Below are 18081 nucleotides of genomic sequence, written 5' to 3'. Positions count from 1 at the left end.
CTTCAGCACAACAGCTTGGAAAAGGTTTCACCCATTAGAATGGGGGATTGAAGGGCTGACTCTTTATGATCCAGGACCAAAGCAGTATTTTGGTCTCCTGAGCAGCCCAGTCAAAGCAAGTACTGAGAAAACCTCCCTAGCACAGCACAACTGGATAAAACCCAGAAGCAAGTAGAGCAATTATAGTTATTCTGGTAGAAAAGGGTGTGGTGAAGCCATCAGCCTTACTAAGAAGAGCTCACTAATGGGAGCACACCGGAGAGGTGTGCTGCCAAGTACGCCAGAGCCATTGAGCCCAGCGGGAACTGGCAAAAAGTTTAGACACATTTTTCACTGCTAAATTTAGGGAATTCTGCTCAGCACAGGGGCTGTGGAAAGTCCTGCTGAAGCCCAGTTCCCTCTGCTGGCGGTGCAGCCTGCCTTTGGTGTCCCTCACCTCCTCTCCACCCAGCAGAGAACCTCAGGACACAACTTGATTTCTGTGGTTCACCATCCTGGTGTCAGGTATTTCAGTTTTAGTGATTATGAAGTCATGATAAAGCGCATTTGGAGACCTCACACAGTTTCTAGAATCTAATGGTTGATTGTGCTTCCTGCTTTCCTAGTTCATATTTAATATATAGTTGTGCAAAAAATAGCTTATTAAGATAATGGCATACATCATGTATAGTGGCATACTGAAAAATAGTGGAACTTGACTCTTAAATTGATGTGAAAATCTCATTCATTATCGTTGTTTATGACTTCTAGTTTGAACATAGTTCAGTGACAGATTAATGAATTTATAAATCTCTATAGCATCTAAGTTTCATCTGTTGTTGAAAGAACTTGAGTTAGATAAGCTAAACTCTTTTTGGACCAAAGCAGGAGTGACAAGTACACTGAATTTTGCTAAGAAAATACTCTCAACCTCTCAAATTTAATTAATAAAGCAAAGACTATTGCTCTGTATGGATATGGATGAAGGATAAAGCTATGTGTCAATTTTTGGAAGATCCTATATTCTGTGGAAGTTTGGACGTAGCATATGACTGCTTCATTTTCATTAGTATTCTTATTTTATTCAAAGTTTCTTGCTTTAACTGGATATTAAAACTGAAGTGATAAAATACCAGAAAAAGCATGAATCACCAAAATTACATGCTAAAGTCTGTTATCTTGACATTTTTCTGAATGAATATTGAAATGCTTAGCAAAAAAAGATCTTGAAGTTCCTCCATCAGTAATCAGACCCAGACTTTACTTGAAAAAAAAAATCCTTTTATATTTAGTTATAAAAAGCATGTTCTTAATTATAACGATGTTCATTAAAACAAATGCCTTGAAAGACTACTATTTTCAATTCAAAGACTCTTCAAAAAACTGTGAAAAAAACCCATAATCTACACTAAATCTACCCTGGAAAAATAGACAGAAAAACATATCAATTGTTTGTATATGATATATGTGTACATCTATATGTGTGTGCTCTTCTTCAGAGAATCAAGAGATTTGGTTCTGTCTTCTATTTTTTTCACATTTATAGAAAGTATAAGAAGTGGTTTAATTTGATGAAATCAAACATTCAATGAAAACAAAGGCGTTAGGTCTGAAATAAGACATTAGTTTTGCAGGGCTATAGATCCTTTGAACTTGGATGACATTGTCTCTGAGGACAAGATGTTTGATGAATTTTAGACTTTAAAGCCTTTAGTAGGAAAAATTAGTCCAGAATCTGTTCCTGTAGGATGGGAAAAAAAAATAATTCATTCTTCAAAAGATCAGGAAAAAAATGATGTCATTTTCTATTTCCCTTAAGTACCTTCCCTTCAGCTGCTTATATTGGAAGAGGCTCAACAGCCATGAATTTAGGGGCTTATGCTCCTAGTGATCTGGACATTTATGTTCTCTATGCACAGAATACTGAGGAGAAAAAAAATCCAGCCCTTAGAATATAAAGATAAAGGGATCTACGGGTAAGATGGTCTTAAAAAACATTGCTGTCTAATTTTAATCTATTAATTTAATATAATGAACATAATGATTTGTGTAAAATTACGTTACCCCTGTTATATGCCAAATCTGCTAGGAACAGCTGTTTTGCATTCAGTATATCATAGTGACATACACTGTGGAGTTATAATGTTTAAATTTTTTTTCATTAAGGTCTGCTATTTTAGATTTGCAAGCTTGTGCACAGGGGGAGAAGGGCTGGTGCCTCCATCGCACTGTTGCTGTTAAAGGTTATAAAAAAGAACTCTTGGCTCTGTGAAGAAATGACTAATGAGTGCAAGTTGGTTTTGCAGACCCTGTTCCCAGGGAAGAGTAAACCAGGATTAATAAGTCTCATGGAGAACACTTTTCCCAACAGGCCTAAAGGTCAACAACTTTTTGCTCAGAAGAACCAGAAGGGTCACGATAACTGAAGCCTGAAATAAAGGTGAACTGATAAAATGGGTGTGGGGCTGGACTAAAGGGACTATAATTAATTGAATCTTTATAAACACACAGAGGCTGCAGCAGAGATCTGGTTCTGCTGACACTCCTGTCCTTGTCCACCAAGGAGTGGAGGCTGCTACCTCCCTGTGCCACACCTAACACCTTAAACTCTTTCTCTTCCTCTGTCCTAAATCCAAAATACTCCTAAAGGTCTAAAAATATTCACTAAACCTAAATACCACTTGCCTTTTCAACTGCTGATGATACACTTTGACCCATTGCAGAGCTTGTCTGGACTCATAGAAGTAACAAATCTGGATGAATGCTTTTCACAGCTCAGAAGGTATAATTCTGGCTGATAAGAAATCAGCATTGTAATATTTTTGCTAAACACCCCCCCCACCCCAACATCAGACAAGAGTGGAGATGATGCAAAACATGGCACTAGGTAGGCACCTCCCATCATAGTGTAAAGGTGGTTCTTCTATGATAACCTAAATAGCATCGGAATATCACAGTGCTGTGTACCTGCTTTAGGAGGGCCCCTAATATGTCTGGCAGAGATAGAATAAAAAGGGGCTCACAAAAGCAAGATTACAAGCATGAACCAGAGGAACAGGGGAAACCGAGTGGTCTTGAGAAACAAAGGAAAAGGAAGTATATGACTTCAGAGACCACAGACTATAGAGATCAGAAGGAACTGAAAAACTGGAATACTTTCAAAAGCTATAGAATGAAGGCTATCAGTTTTCTATTTTTGCCTGCTTGAAGCAAGATGAAATTAAATGTACCTGTGCGGTTGTGTTGGAGTGGTCTGAGTAAAGACCTTGTTTCCTGTAGCTGGCTGCTGTGAAGAAGTCTTCCAAGAAGGGCTCAACCCGGTGGCTATTAGTTGCACTGATGGTGCGTTTCATTTTGTCTGTCTTTTGTTTTTTTCTCCCCCAAATCTCAATACCTCTGTTCACCAATAACCATTCAGATTTCCTGGCATCTCACAGATCATATGAAAATGTGTGATAGCAATTGCCTGTCGGATGGAGGGAGCTGGGGAAAAGGGCAACGGAGTACAGCCATGTACAGAAATTAGAAATATCCTTGTATTACGTGGGTAAATAAAATCACAAGAAGGGATAAGACCTGACATACTCAATTATTTAATTCAACTACTTGCTTTAAGTCTTTTATAAACTGATTCTTTTTTTTTTTTGTTTGCTTGTTTCCCTGTTCATTTCAGGCAGCATGGACCTCCCTGAAACCTTCTGGATGTGGGAGAGGACAATCATCTGTCTGCAGCGGAGTTCTACTTCCTGCATCTGACTTTCTCTTGTTTTTGTTGACTTCTTTCTTCTTGCACAACAGAGTTCTGACTCACTCTGCGATGGCAGCATGGGAGGGAGCAGGGTGAAGGCAGAGCCTACCAAGCTGATAGAAGCTGCATTAGGAAGAGACAAACAATAACTTCAGCAATTCTTGTTTCCACTAGATTTGATGGTGGCTGCTTTATATTTGTGAATGCCTTGCGTTGCTGTATGCTTACGTTTATCTTTTTGTGAATGTGAAATTTGATACTGTAGAAATGAGCCTTTTCTTCTTCAAAGGCTGAAGCAAACAAAGAGAATAACCCAGAAGATCTCAGCTTTCTTCTAGATTCATCCTCAGCTTTGGATTTTACAGGGTTTGGTACTTTCTCCACTGTTATTCACCATGTAGTTCTTTTTTAATAGCGGTAGAAATAACACTGGCTGGAGTATCAGTTTTATATCAAGGACAGAGACTTCATACTTCTTTTACTGTGAAAACATTGACAGTTTTTAGAACATCTCCAGTCAACAAGCTATTGGCATGGAGAGTTTGGGTCACACCTGCAGCAGTGAACACCACGGAGAAGAGAAAGGCTTTGAAGAGGATTTTGCAGGCACCGCTTTGTAACTCTGACTTGATCGTGGGTGCATAGATTAAGATATTGTCACCCAAAGTGCATGACTCATTTGTCTTTTTAAGGTCCGTTATTGTGTGATGTAAAAACCACCTTTTTGGCAGTTTGGTATTGTAGCACTTTTAGCACTTGGAGGCCTAACACTCCAGAAAATGCATTTACACTGCATTTAAAGCTTGCATGTAACTAAATCCTGTCAAGGAAAGTCTTTACATAATGCATCAACATATGCTGGATTTTTGTCTCTTTTTTAGTACAGTATAGCTATACAATGGGTTGGAGTGGCTTTGCTAAGTTATTAAAAATAGCCCTAGGTAAGGCTGGCCTTTAAAATAAGTGTCAAGATCCCTAAAACACCTGGGAAAGAAAGGACCAGCTTGGATTTATGTAGAACTTTCTTACCTAGTAGGTTTCATTAAGTTCAATGTCCTAATTTTTTTTAAACAGGGAAAAATTACAGTAGGTAGGCTTGAAAAATAAAGAGTGTAAAAATAAAGAAACATGTTATTTTCTTAGCTATGAATATTTCTAAGTCCAGACCTCATTATAAGGCAAAGTGATCTTTATTAGGAAGTAAATGTTCAGAGAATTCTTTCCTAAACTTCTCTGCTGCTTTGTAAAGTGTATCTGTTATCAAAACTTTAGAAGCTCAGTTAAAAAGAGATGTTTTAATGCAAGATCATTTGTGTCCTAAAATTTGAACGTTGTGGGATTTAGACCTCAAGCCACAGCGCATATGGTCCTTCCATATAGCCGGCACTAAACTGCTGGAGAAACTCTAAGGATCTATTTTCTGCCACCTGGGTCAATTTTTTACAAATATCCTTTACGCTTTTAAGATTGTGGTGAGTAAAACGGATTGTTTAGAGGAAAAATCAGCTCAGAGTACAAGGTTTTGGAAGATGATACCAGAATGTTCATAATGCATGTTATGGTTGGGAGGGTTGTGTGAGTTTAACCATTACTGTATATTTACATTGACATTTACATACAAGCTTCTGCATAATAAGTATTTATTGCCTGAGCAGGTAGTATGGAGACTGCTGTTAACTTGGACTATAAACTGTTGGAGCTGTTACATGGTCACATGCATGGCCTTCTCGATACATAAGAATGTGCTTCTAGAAATGCTGTTACTGGGATTAAATATTCAAAGCCCTTATAGCAAAAAAATAATGGCTACTGAATGGACATCAGGTCTCTCAGCAAACAATTGCTGTGAGCAAGAATATGAATTACTGTCTATAGAGGCATAATTCTTTATTCTCCTTTTTAATTTAAATATTTTAAAGCCTACTACAAATATGAAAAATATAATTTCTCTGGTGAAGGATGTGGGAAATAATACATTATTTCTTCATTGTCATGTAGTCTACTAGTTTTCTAGGGTTTTTCCCAGTGAATTGTGCAGTATTTGAACTTTATCCATTTTCATGAATAAAAAATAATTTTCTTCTGGAACCAGCCATTGCATGCACAGTTGTTCTTCCAGGCTTGTTCCTGCATGCTGTCCAGGTTTATATTGTCTCTTATGGCTTGATTTACCCACTGAATTAGATTTGCCACTGGGTGTCTGCTGTACAAGCCAGACTATGGGATGCCTGTCAATCATCCAAACAAAGAGTTGAACTAGGCAAAAAGAAAAAAAAGTCAAGGTTTCTTTCCCCCTCAGGAGACTGCTGGTCCAGAACAAGTCTTGGAATCATTGTTCAAGCACCTGATGAAACTTATGATACTTCTTGAATTTATCAGTACTGAGTTGGTAACAACATTCTCAGTCAATAGGTATTTTTAAAATGGCTGGTTTAGCCTTAATGTTCTATGCTCTCAGTTATGAGATGTGGAAAACTGGATGTTCACCAACTTGGTGACATGTCTCATAAGCAGTGATGCCATGAATCACTGAAATAGGGACAAGAAATCTGAGCTTCAGAAATGATGCTCCATCTCTAACTTGCACAACAAACAGGCGAAAACCAAGCTATTCAGCAGTGATCGGCTCCAGGTAATGTCTATGCAGTTTCTGCTTCCTGTTTAGTTTTACATAGCTTAAACGAGCCCTTAGATTTTGCTAAACTGGTTTTTTTGCACATCTAAAGTATTTTCAGCCTTCCAGAGATCACACAGGAAGCTTGTGCCACATAAGTTTAAGCAGTATGCAAAGCTGCCATCCTTTTATAGAATTTTGTCACTACTGACATGCTGTCAAATGGATGCGAAGGAAATCAGACGGAGCACGCAACTTGACTTGAAACGTTAGGTGTATGGTGAAAGACATTTTCTTGAAAAATGTCATGTCCCCGGTAATCTAGGTTTTGGAGGAGGTAACAGAGGCAAGTTCTGCTGCGATATTTTACAGGTTTGCTGATGGTTTCTTCACATTTGGGGTAGGAAGTTCTGTTGTCCACACTGCTGTTCACAAATATTTTCGAATTTTAAATTGCTTTTGATGGTTTTGTCTGAGGAAAATCTCAAGATCTACAAGGCTACAATAGATTTTCCAATTAGTGGCTCTCTAAAATTTATTCTGTATGAAAAAAATTCTTGAAACACACTGTTTTTAAAGTAAAATTAATTGCTGCTACTTCAGGTTCTTCAAGCACTAGCAGTTGTTAGTTTACAGAAAAGCACAGCATTGCTTTCTCACCTCCTCACACCTGGGAGAAAAACCTCATCGCCTTTCATACTCAACATCCACTTTTTTGTTCCCAAAGTCGACCTATAAAAACCATCCCCAAAATGCAGTGCCTACAAAGAAATGAAATTTTAGTTTAGAACTGTCTGTACATGTGTGTTACCTCTTGGCACACACAGTAAGTATTTGGGAACAAGGACGGTCCTGCTTCTGGCCTTTAGCATAATTGGATCTTTGACCATGAAATGAGGGTTGTAGAAGTTATTACAAAATCAATAATAATAATGTAAGGGTCACTGTAGCTTAATAGCTCTGCCGTTCCTTCATCAGCGCTATGTTCCCCCTTTTTCTCTCTGGTATTCTTGAATCCCTGTTCGTCTTGCTTCCCATGTGCCTCAGTCAGGGCATGTTATACTGAAGCTGTTCTCTACAGGAACTTTCTTGCATCTGTTTTTGCTGCAATAGGAAATTATCTGCCTGCAAATCAGTCTTTTCTTTGCAGCTTTGTAAAATTCATCACGATCCCTTTCTGGGTCTTCCTGAGCTCTACTCTTGCCTCAGCCCCAGTCCTTGTTTCCCAACTGTCTCCGCCCTTTCTCCATGGGATGTTCTGCAGGATTCTCTTTCAGGGCACTAAATGAATTGCTTACTGGACGGTCTGCACAGACGGATCACCTCTTCTTGAGGAGTTCCACTGGCAACCTCTGTCAATGGGGCTCATTTTACTGCACTTTTGGGACAAATCCTTAAACTTCAGGATGGCCTTGATTTTCTCGGGTCATGTGGCAGTTCTTTTTTTCATTGTGGGAGACAATAAAAAAAATAATACCCGTATTCTTCCAAAGCATCAACAGAGGGCTCTGGAGCCTGACCAGCACCATGGTGCTCCTCACACACAGAGCGCAACCACCCTGCTCTGCATGGGAACCCCACTGTGTTGGGGAGATGAGCCCTCGTTTTGTAAGTCGAGCTAGAAATACTGGAAAGTGTCATTTCTTGCTGGAAAAAAGGGGGAAGAGGCTGGTGAAGGTGTATGCAAGGGGCTTTTCTTAAGCTGTGAAGGCATAGAGCTGCCTCCAAATCTGCTGGTTCTCTGGGTTCCCCCTGCCTGAGAGGGACCGTTACGGTGCGAGATGCTGCGGGAAGTGAAGCGGGGCAGCAGCTGTGTGTGCCTGTGCTTCTCCAAGGGCGGCTTCATCAAGAAGTGTTATAAGAGAAAATCAAAGAAAGAGAAGTGTTTATCTGGGTAACCTTCATCAGGCAATACTACAAATCTTTTTTCTTTTTTTTTTTTTTTTAGTAGAAAACTCGCTGATTGCCTAGAATTTGCTATTTTATAAATCTAAAGTAACAGTATGGTGTCATGTTTACTAAAACTACATTTCAAAATAGCAAAGCAGATTTGTTGCAAGCTATTTATTCCAGTACTCAAAGGGTTTCATTGAAGGTAAGAAAAGGGAAGTTGTCTTGAGGCTTAGAGTTGTAATTCCTTTCAGCATTTCCTTTTAAAACTCATGTTTACCTTCTGCAAAAACTAGCCCTCCCTGTTTGTTGCAATTTTAACAGAGGAGCTACTTTCATACTTTAAAATTTGCATTTTTATCCAATACAGAAGAGTTTTGCACTAAACCTGGGTGTAAGTTGCTCGCTGGTGAGATGGTTAGCTTTTGCTGTTGCAGGAAGTGGTTTTATTTTACTTTTTTTGCCTGCTTTCTTTCTATCTTTATGAGCTGTAGGAGATTAACCCAAATGCTGTCTATAGACATGTGACCTAGATGTTTTCCGTTTTTTGAAATAGTTAAAACTGTTGCTGGTTGATGGCAGTTTGAGATGAGACAACGACGTCTGTGAGGCTGTAGGTAAGGAGCCTTAAATTCATCTTAATGTAGTTTAAGAAACCTGTTGCTAAATATTTTTAAAATTATCATAACTGTGTGTATTTTGTATGCATTCAATGCGGATTATGTCAATTACACAATTGTTTTATTTCTGTTGGCATTTGTGAATTTGAAAGCAATGAGCAACAATGTAGAGGGTACAGATGTAAAATGACGTTTTAAAGGCAAAATTAGTATTCAGAATCTAGCAAATCTGTTGCAATCCCTCTAGATTTGCATCTAGCAAATCTAGAGGCAACTATATCTGACCTTCTCTAGTATCTCAAACCACTAATCACTTCTCTTACCCCTGCCAGTATCAACTAGTTGTCCCCAAAAGGTAGAAAAGGTTGGTGGTATTGGCTGGGAAATGAGACTAGATCACATTTCCCAGCATTTGCCTTTCCCAGGTGAAATTCATCCCTGTTTGATTAACTGACTTTCCTGCGGGTGACCAAGAGGGAGGTGGTTAGTAACAGTGGATACTGTAAGAGTTAGTGAGTAGTAAGGGTAGGTATCTAGTTGATACTTGTTATTGCTAGAGGCTGCCCTGTTCGGTATCAAAAAGCTTGGTACCCCTCTATTATTCATCAGTGGTGCTAACAGGAATAGGATATGGGGTGGCATAAAGGGCATCATACAAAAAATGTCCTTGGTTTGTCTATGGTCACTCTCACCGCTGTTCCTCGTGGAGCTGTTGAAAGGAGATGTCGTGGTAGCTTGTTCATGAGGCTGTTTAGATCCAGACTAATTTCTCCTCTGCTTTGGAGCTGGACAGAAAAAAGGTTGCGTGTCCTGAGTCCTCATCTCACTCGATGCTTCCTATCAGAAAAGATAGCTTTGCATTGTCGTCAGTGGGCAAACGTTAATGTTCTGGCCCTCAGAGCCTTACAAGGAAATAGTAACATAGGAAGGTGTTCAAATAACACAAAATAATGCTTTGATTATGGGCCTCATAAAGGAGAGCCAGAATTAGCAAGATTTGTTCTACGGTGAAGATTTGTTTTCCTGGTAACATGTAGTTTGCTGCAAACTTTGTGACATGGACTCGTGTTTGTAACTGATAGCCTTATCGTAAGAAGCAACTTGTTTTTCTTTTGGAAATATGGGTCAGAGTTGAAAGATATCACATGTGGCTTGAAGCTCGTTTTGAAATTGTGCATACTAATTGGAGACAGATTTTAGCATAGTGTTGTAAGATTACATTTCGAATTTTCTGTACTTTTTGGAGGAAAAAGCTGTCCCGCCTGCATACACAAATCAGCACAGACAGGGAAATTGTATAAAAAGAACATGTTCTCTTCCTGGGTTGTGTTTGTAGTGGGTTTTATGTTACTGCAGCAATGTCTTAGAGTCATTTGAAATGCATTTTCCACAGAGCTGTGAGATTTAGGAAAGTAGTTTGAATTCTCAGAGTTATTTTTCTTTATATTCTCCCTTCTCTGCAACTTACCTCTTTGTGTCCAAAGGAAATTCATTTAAAAACAGCATTTCTTGTTCACTTTACCTCTCAATCCAATTACATCTGTAACATACATTTGTTCATTTTCTTTTCCAGAGTGAACAGCTGACGCACTCTCTGTATTTTAAAGCTCCTGCTGTACGCTATTATTGAATTACAAAAAACTTTTTCTTTTTTTTGGCAGCATTTGTTGTAGAAACTTCCTTTTGCTTTGATACAAGAGATACCCTAGCTTGGAAGAGATGCTCCATCTTTTTCTGACCAAGCATGGGTTTGTGGCCCCCTTGGTAGCCCCTCTCACCAGGGCTGGGATTGCAAGGGTCACAAAGGAGAGGTCTGTATCAGACCACGGTCTCGGGCATGTTCCTCCTCACCCTGAGCAAGGCAGGAACCAGAAACTAAAATGGTCACAGAGACACATTTTGATTCTTCTCCTGATATTTGGGGGGCACAATACCAAAACCTCTAGTGTGGTGCTAGCTTAATTGAAACAGCTCTGGTTTGGATTTCCCTATTTCTGGTCCCAGAAGTTGTAACGTCTTTGCAGTGATGAGCTTCAGGCCGGGCTCTAAAAAGTAGTATCCCACACAAGTGGTGCAGAGGGTTCATCATGTTCTCTAGGGCTGTAGTGAGGATCACTTTTGCTGTGCTGCTCAGAGACTTCAGCTCGGTTCTCTGCTCAGGAATCCCACAGATTTACAGCAGGGCAACCGCTGTCTTCTCATGGCCTGTTTCTACTGAGTCACGTGGGGCTTAGCAGGTTATAGGCAGCGTCTTCTGAATGTTTTTAGGCTCACAGTGTGTAATTCTGATACTTGCCTATTTTTCTTGACTTTGTTTTTTTAGATGCCTCTGTGCTGTGTCAGCTCAATCAGTGAGAGCTGCTAACCATTAAATGAGTTGTTAAAAGCCTGCATGCTGCTGAATACTCTCTCTTGATGTTGGAGAAATCTGTTAGGGCTTAGGTGTATTCTTAATCAGAATCCTGAAACGTGGCAGTTGCACAGAATGTATCCTTATCCTGTATATGTAGGTGTTATTTGGGCTGATCTCTTTTAAAAACAAAACAAAGCATCACTTGAGCTCTACCTAAAGTCTCTAGGCTTCACTTTTCTCCTAAAACTTCCACATGGATGGACTTCCACATGGATGCATCAAACCTATTTCTCAGTGCTATGAAGACAGAAGCTGGTGCTGGTGGTTACCATCTACGTGAAGATGCCTTGATGGTTTTCCTGGTTTCATTTGTTGATAGCATTAGTCCTGAAGAAAATAGATAGGATAAAATTTTGGCCCAGCTGTTGACTGTGCATCTTCCGTGATAATTCAAGTACCATTCAGAGCACAACAGCACACTCCCTTACCTGATTGCACAATCTGCACAGAACTTTCCCCTTTTTCCATCTTGTGGTGGCTTCCAACAGCTTTTGGTACCATCAAGCTAATTGCTGGAATGTCCTCTTAGTCTCAGAGTAGGCAGAAGGCCCTGCTGCCTTCAGCTTGCTCACAAGGGCACACATCCCTGTTGAGTGTGCATTTGGGAACCTGTGAGCTTGGTCTAGGTCAGGAGGCATTTGTGTTACCTGCTTCTGAAACCTTCTCATAAGGTTGACCTGCTTCAACCAGAGCTCTCAATGAATCTTAATTTCACTGACAACTCTCTTATTGACATCTGAAGGACAGAGGAGGTTGTTCTTCTGCTGTGCTGGATGTTAAGTTTGTGCCTTCACGGACTCAACATGCTTCTGTCAGTCTTCCCTATTTTGAGAAATACTATAAAAAGATTGTTTCGGAGACTCACTACAAAACAAGCACTGCTAGCTCCTCATTTGCACAGGGACTTCCTCAATGCAGACCTATTTTCATTTTAAGAGTGAGACTTCTTATCACAAAGTCTGTAGACACCCATCATCTTTATTACAAGCTTCCAGGCTGGCTGAAATAGGAGCAAAAGAAATGCTATTGGATTGGCTTTAAGAAGTCTGTCTGAATGAGAAAAACAGGCTTTAATTATCTGGGCATGGACATTTAGATGTTGCAAACTGACCACGGGGCAGATATAACTCATGCTAGAGCTCGGTCTTCGGATGCAGCCAGGTCATGCTGGAGCACATTTTCAGTGCATTATTGGCTCATGCTGAAGTCATCTGGAAGTGTTGCGGTCTGGAATGTGTAAAAGTGAGTCCTGTTTGCCAGAAGCTGAGAACCCAAAATTCATACACGCTTGAAAATTTTGGCCTTTTTCTCTGCATTTATCTGTATTTTCATTCACATTAATTAGCATGAGAAAGAACTGTTCGGGGAGTTAAGTAGGCAAGATATCAGAGGTTTATTTAACAGATTTTCTCCAAATTAGCTTCTAAACTTCTGGAGGTGTGTGCAAGTTACATAGTAATATACTAACTCAGTCTGCAGATACTTACTGAAGCATTTCTTCCATAAATTAACTAAGCAAGTTGGATATTGCTATGGTTAGTGGCTTAAGGTTGTATAAGTCACAATACAACACTTCCTGCCATTTGAGATTGACAGGTATTAAATCATTCACTTGTAGTTAAGCCGGGTATTGTGGGTTTGTACTGTGGTTTTTCATGAGTATTCCTTCCGAAGCCTGTGCCTGATATACTAAACAGGCGCAGTCCTCAAAGAAATGAACTTAAAGTGACTTCTGATTCCTTCTCCAAGACATCCAGCAGTTTTCAGCACAACTGCAACATGATAAGAGGGGAGGGGGAGAAAAGGAGGAAGAAAAACCAGAAGTAAATGCAGCTGAGAGCTGAAGAGACGTGCTTTAAGTACGTGCTTGCTCGTTGTTTCTTATTTCTTTTCCTGCCACACCCTGAGCAAAGCCACCGCTGTATTCGGTGCTGAATCAGATACCAAAGCTCCTCCTAGGCAAGGCATAGCGCTTAGCACCTGGACTTGTTTTTCTGTTGCTCAGGATGTTACTAAACTCTCTTCCTTTGCGGGTGAGGAGGGAAATGACACAGATATTTTGTGAAGACAATTGAAGTCCTGGAGTTCTGTCTCCAAGAAAGTCACCTCCACGGCTGGTGGGTTCCTCACCAGCCTGCTGGGTGTCAGGATGCTCTCAGCATTTCTGGTGTTTCTGCTGCAGCTGTGGTTCAGGAGACACCTGCTGTTGGGCCAGCCAGATGTCTGCTTGGGACAGCGGAGTTGGAGGAACTGAGCAGTCCACAGTGGGGGAATGGACCTAAGGCTGGCAGCATCACACCAGTTGGGGGATCCTCAGACCACGTTATGATGGTGGCCAGAGCCAAACCCATGCCCACATTGAAGCAGAGCCTGGTGGTAACACCATGGGTATCCACAGCAAACACCAACAGAAGCCTCCTTGGGCTCTCTAAAACAAAAAGCATTTCCAGCTAATAGCTTTGCTACAAATGAATCAACGTTTTCCACTAGGAAGGTGTTACATCAGACTTTCCAACTCACTGAGCTGCTCTGACGTGCTGCCTTTTGTGCTTTGGGCTGTTGAGGCTTGATCTAGAAAGATTAATGTTTCTATTATCAGCAGTTCATTGCATGCTTGGTTACTTTATTAGCCAAAAAAAAAAAAAAAAGCGAAGTATAGTAACCAGTACTAATGAGTAATCAAGTTCTTGTAATGACTTTTGGACTAGGAAGTGGCACTAATGCGTCCAGTCTTGGAGAAGCAAAGGAAGTGGAAACAGCCCAAGTAAAAGTATGTCAGTTCCTCCTTGTTCATTAATCCCTAGGTTATGACAAAGGCAAGGAGTTCCCCCAGTCTCTGCAGAGGCTTAGAGGAACTAGTCTCTTCAACCCATTCTTGAATTTCCTTTGGACAGTCTAGCACTGGCTCTGGATTGAGTAGTGTGCAGTCATATATACCTGAGACATTCAGAATTGCTACACAGAGATTTTAATTGGAAAACTTCTCTTCTAGTTTTAATTTTCATCTAAAGTTTGGGTGCACGTAAGTGAAGAAAAGGAGTCTATTAAGATGTGGAGCAAAAACTGTATAAAATAAAAGACTGAAAAAAGTTAAATACAGAGATTTCTTACCAGACTTGTATCATGAACAAAGATATTTAGGGAATAATGTTGATGGACTGTAAGGACATTTTAACTTGGGTACGTAGGACTGCAAGGGCTCACTTGAACTGAATGCAGCCAAGAAGGGATTTGAGGAGTGGGTGTTACCACACTACCTAATGAACCCACAGCAGATGTAATACTTGTGAAGTATTTTTGCCCTTAACAATGTTGGGGGCAGATGAATGGCTGCCACCCTTCCCCCTGTGACTGTTGGCGGTCGCACGTGGATCTGGCGCCTTCACACTCCTGCTGTCACTGCTGCTGACTCTGACCGCTCCCACCAAGTGCAGCAGGTCTGTGGTGGGACTGGTGGTGCAGGTAGCCTCCGGTGCCCTGGGCCGCAGAAAGCATGCATACAAGGTGTCTGGAGTCATCTTGATCCACCTTTGTGAAAGAAAGTTTTTGTTGGTCCCTCACAAAACAGCGTATTTGCAGTAAAAATTTTAGATATAACTAACAGGGCCTATGCTCAGACTTCTTGTATAATAATAGAAAATATATTTTTGACACCACTATACCCTTGGGATTTCCCCTTTGCTGAAAGCAGACATCTCAGCCACACGCTGTGATACCAAGTACTATCACATAAAACAAATGCCTTTGTCTTCTCCCCGCTTTGCCACGTGGTGGGGCGGGCGCTCCTGCTGCCTTCTGCTCCGCTCTGGGCCACGGCAGAAGCGGCTGGTGAAAAAAACAAACCGGGTCCCCCAGAAAATGCAGAAGAGGGGCTTGCTCTTTGCAAGCCACAAAGAATTTCCCCTTCTAGTTCCTGCTGTAGCTTAAAAGTTTTCTCCTAAAATTGTAGGTGCTGGCTCTGCTGCGTTTCACAGCAGCGTCTCTTACAAGAGCAGCACCAGGAGCTCTGCAAAGGAAAGTGGAGATGGAGTGTGGGAACAGATTAGAAGTGTCTAGAGCTTTTTTTCTCCCCCCCTCAGATGGGAAGTGGGAGCAGTGAGAAGAAGTAAGGGAGCAGCTGCAGGATCACAGCACAAAAACTGCTGCAGATACGTATGGAAGAAGATTGAGAAAGGGTGGGAGGGACTGTTTCATGTGCACAGCACTGGGAACCGAACATTATCCTGGGGAGCTGGGGCGGAGGGGGGGCTTGTCTGAATAAGGGGCAAGACTTTTGTTATAGACACTATTGAGGCAGGCAGTGTCAGAACGAAATAGTTTTATTATAAGTTTTAAATAAAAAAGAAAGAGTGCTATTATGTTTACTTTATTTTTTATTTTTTTTTTATTTTTTTTTTTAATTCTGAGAAGCTTTAAAGCCTTTCCTATTCAATAATTTCAGTATCTCAGTTTCACAGACTTGTCTTCTGTAGGATAATGGGTATATGGATCTGCAAAATGGATTAAGATGTGGCAAATGTGCATTTAAACTACTGAGTTAAGGGACTTTAGGATACTCTAAGAAGTTAAAACAACTGCCACTGCTTCTCCAAAGGCTTAACAGAGCTCAAGAAGGCCTTTTTTTTTTCTAGTGAAGGGGATGCTGCTGCTACAGGAACTAAGGCTCAGGAGGCAAACTGAGACATGACTTCCAACTATTTCGAATGTTCTGTAGTGCGTAACCGATTTGGAAGTAGAGTGGGATAAAACTTGTGTGCAGTCTTACTCAGTGATGATCATGAGGTGCTTCCTCCACCACGGAGCAACCAGGGGAGCATGTACATGAATGTGGTACATGCCACAAACGTGCTACCCGAGCTGGCCCTGGGATAGCTTGTTTACATAGCCGCTGCCAAATTGAAACTGCCAAATTTCTGTTGTCAAAGCTGTGAAATTTAAAATTATAGGAAGTTTCTTTCTTTGGCTATTTGCAGCAAACTTTCAGGCGTTTGAAAAATATTTTTTCTAATACATCAGTTTGTCTTGTGGTACTAACTCTTCCACTGCTCCAGAGAGTTTGGGCTGTTCCAAAATTACCATCACCACATGTCTAGTTCAGGTAAGCATGGAAAGTTTGGATGAATATCTGAATCTCTGTGAGGAGAAGTTCTGCAAAATTGAGCTGGAAGTATTTCAAGCAGTCTTACTTTGAAATTTCTGTCACTTCTGCTTCTGCTTGTATCTGTAAATACTGCAAGAATAACCTTTCCCATAGTATCTCATCACTTCAGATCTGGCAACATTAAAAGTAACAACACTCTTCTGAACATTTAGGCTATAGGAACAGATTTCTTTCAAGCACCGGAGAAAATTTGTGATTCTTATGTGATCTTCCTAGAGAAAACATTGGATTCTTCTTATTCAGAATTAGACAGCTTTAAACTGAAAAGTTACTATGTGACAAGCATCATATCCAGGTGTAAAATGAGTTTAGAGGTGGTCACTCTTACCTGTGGTGGTTAGAAAAACATGACTCTAATCTGTTCTTACCTGCAGTACATAAATGTACAGTAGAAATAAAGGAGGGGGAAAGAAATTATCTTTTCCTTACCTGATAGTTGAGAGCAGGTCAGGAGCAACCAAGCAGTACTCCTCTGGACCCCTCTAGCACTGCTTAGGTCTTATTTGGTGTTAAATCAATTAAATTTTTATAAACTTTTATGATACTGGGAACTACTTGCTGTCATTGGTCTAATAACTAAAGCATACTCACTCTGCTATTCAGTGTTGTAGGATGCCTTAGAAGTGTTACATATTGGACGATATTCATAGGTTGTTTTTTTTAATACTGTGTATATATGACCAATATTCATCATTTGAAGGATTGTAGTCTAGCTCGCACAGCATGGAAAGTGGAGGCAGGTGTCGCAGATCAGATGCACTCCAGAAAGAAATGAAACACGGTGCCAGCAGGAAGACCTAGAAGTAGCAATTTTTCCCAGGCATGTTCTTTTACATATTCAACTGAATTTCTACTATGGACGACTGTTCCCAGAACATATGCAGGCCAAACTGTACACAAAGGATACTTTTAGCTTCAAGTTCTACTTGAAACTGAGATATTAAATTGACATAGGAGTGATGAAAATAGACTCCATTATGCTATCCCATATGATATATTGGGACAGACGAACTTTTGAAACAGCTGTTACCTTTCCTGAGACCTTCACATGTAATATAATTAAGAAACTAAGTGATGCAAGAAGAAACATGACCATATGCAGTCACTTGCTGACTTGAAGAAGCTCTTTTACCCCATTGCATGTGTTTTTGTTATTTCCAATAATATACTAATGATATTTCCTGGTGAGATTTTATTTGTGCAAGGAAGTCCTGTAGATAGCAGGTCATGGAGGATTACAGGATTAGAGTTGGATTTGTAGTCATTAAATCTGGATGTGAAGAGTTTGTCGTTGTATCTACAAAACTTTGGAGTAGTAACTCTCTCCCATTCTCTTCTTTTTCTAATTCTCAGGGCATGTCTATCCAGATAGGAAAACATTTCTAGAGATAGCACATCTCTGCCCTATAGGGTACAAGTAGCTTTTCCAGATCCCTGTTTTTCTTTTCCATATGATTCTGCTATTTTTAAACATCTACGTACAGCAGGAAACAGACCCTGGGGCTTTCAGCTATCATCTTCTACAAAATTTCAGAATGACACAAAGGAGGACCTTAGCTCCCTGCTTAAATCCTCACCGATAACCATTGCACAGCTATTCAAATTTTCTGTCTTCATGTCTTTCTTCATCCAATCATTGAGACAAATCAAGCAACA

The 18081-nt window shown here is 40.3% G+C and overlaps 1 protein-coding gene across 1 annotated transcript in view; it reads left to right on the top strand.

Annotated features, from left to right (window-relative positions):
* Positions 1 to 8535: 8535 nt before the first annotated feature.
* The window catches only part of ARHGAP15 (Rho GTPase activating protein 15), a 333370-nt gene continuing 323824 nt past the window's right edge, over positions 8536 to 18081 (top strand). The window contains exon 1 of the mRNA XM_074145377.1: positions 8536 to 8848. The gene's annotated coding sequence lies outside the window, so the exon portion shown is untranslated. The remainder of the gene's footprint in view (positions 8849 to 18081) is intronic.

Source organism: Numenius arquata, chromosome 3 (genome assembly GCF_964106895.1).
Source record: "Numenius arquata chromosome 3, bNumArq3.hap1.1, whole genome shotgun sequence".
NCBI lineage: Eukaryota > Metazoa > Chordata > Aves > Charadriiformes > Scolopacidae > Numenius > Numenius arquata.
This window is presented reverse-complemented; position numbering and strand designations above follow the sequence as displayed.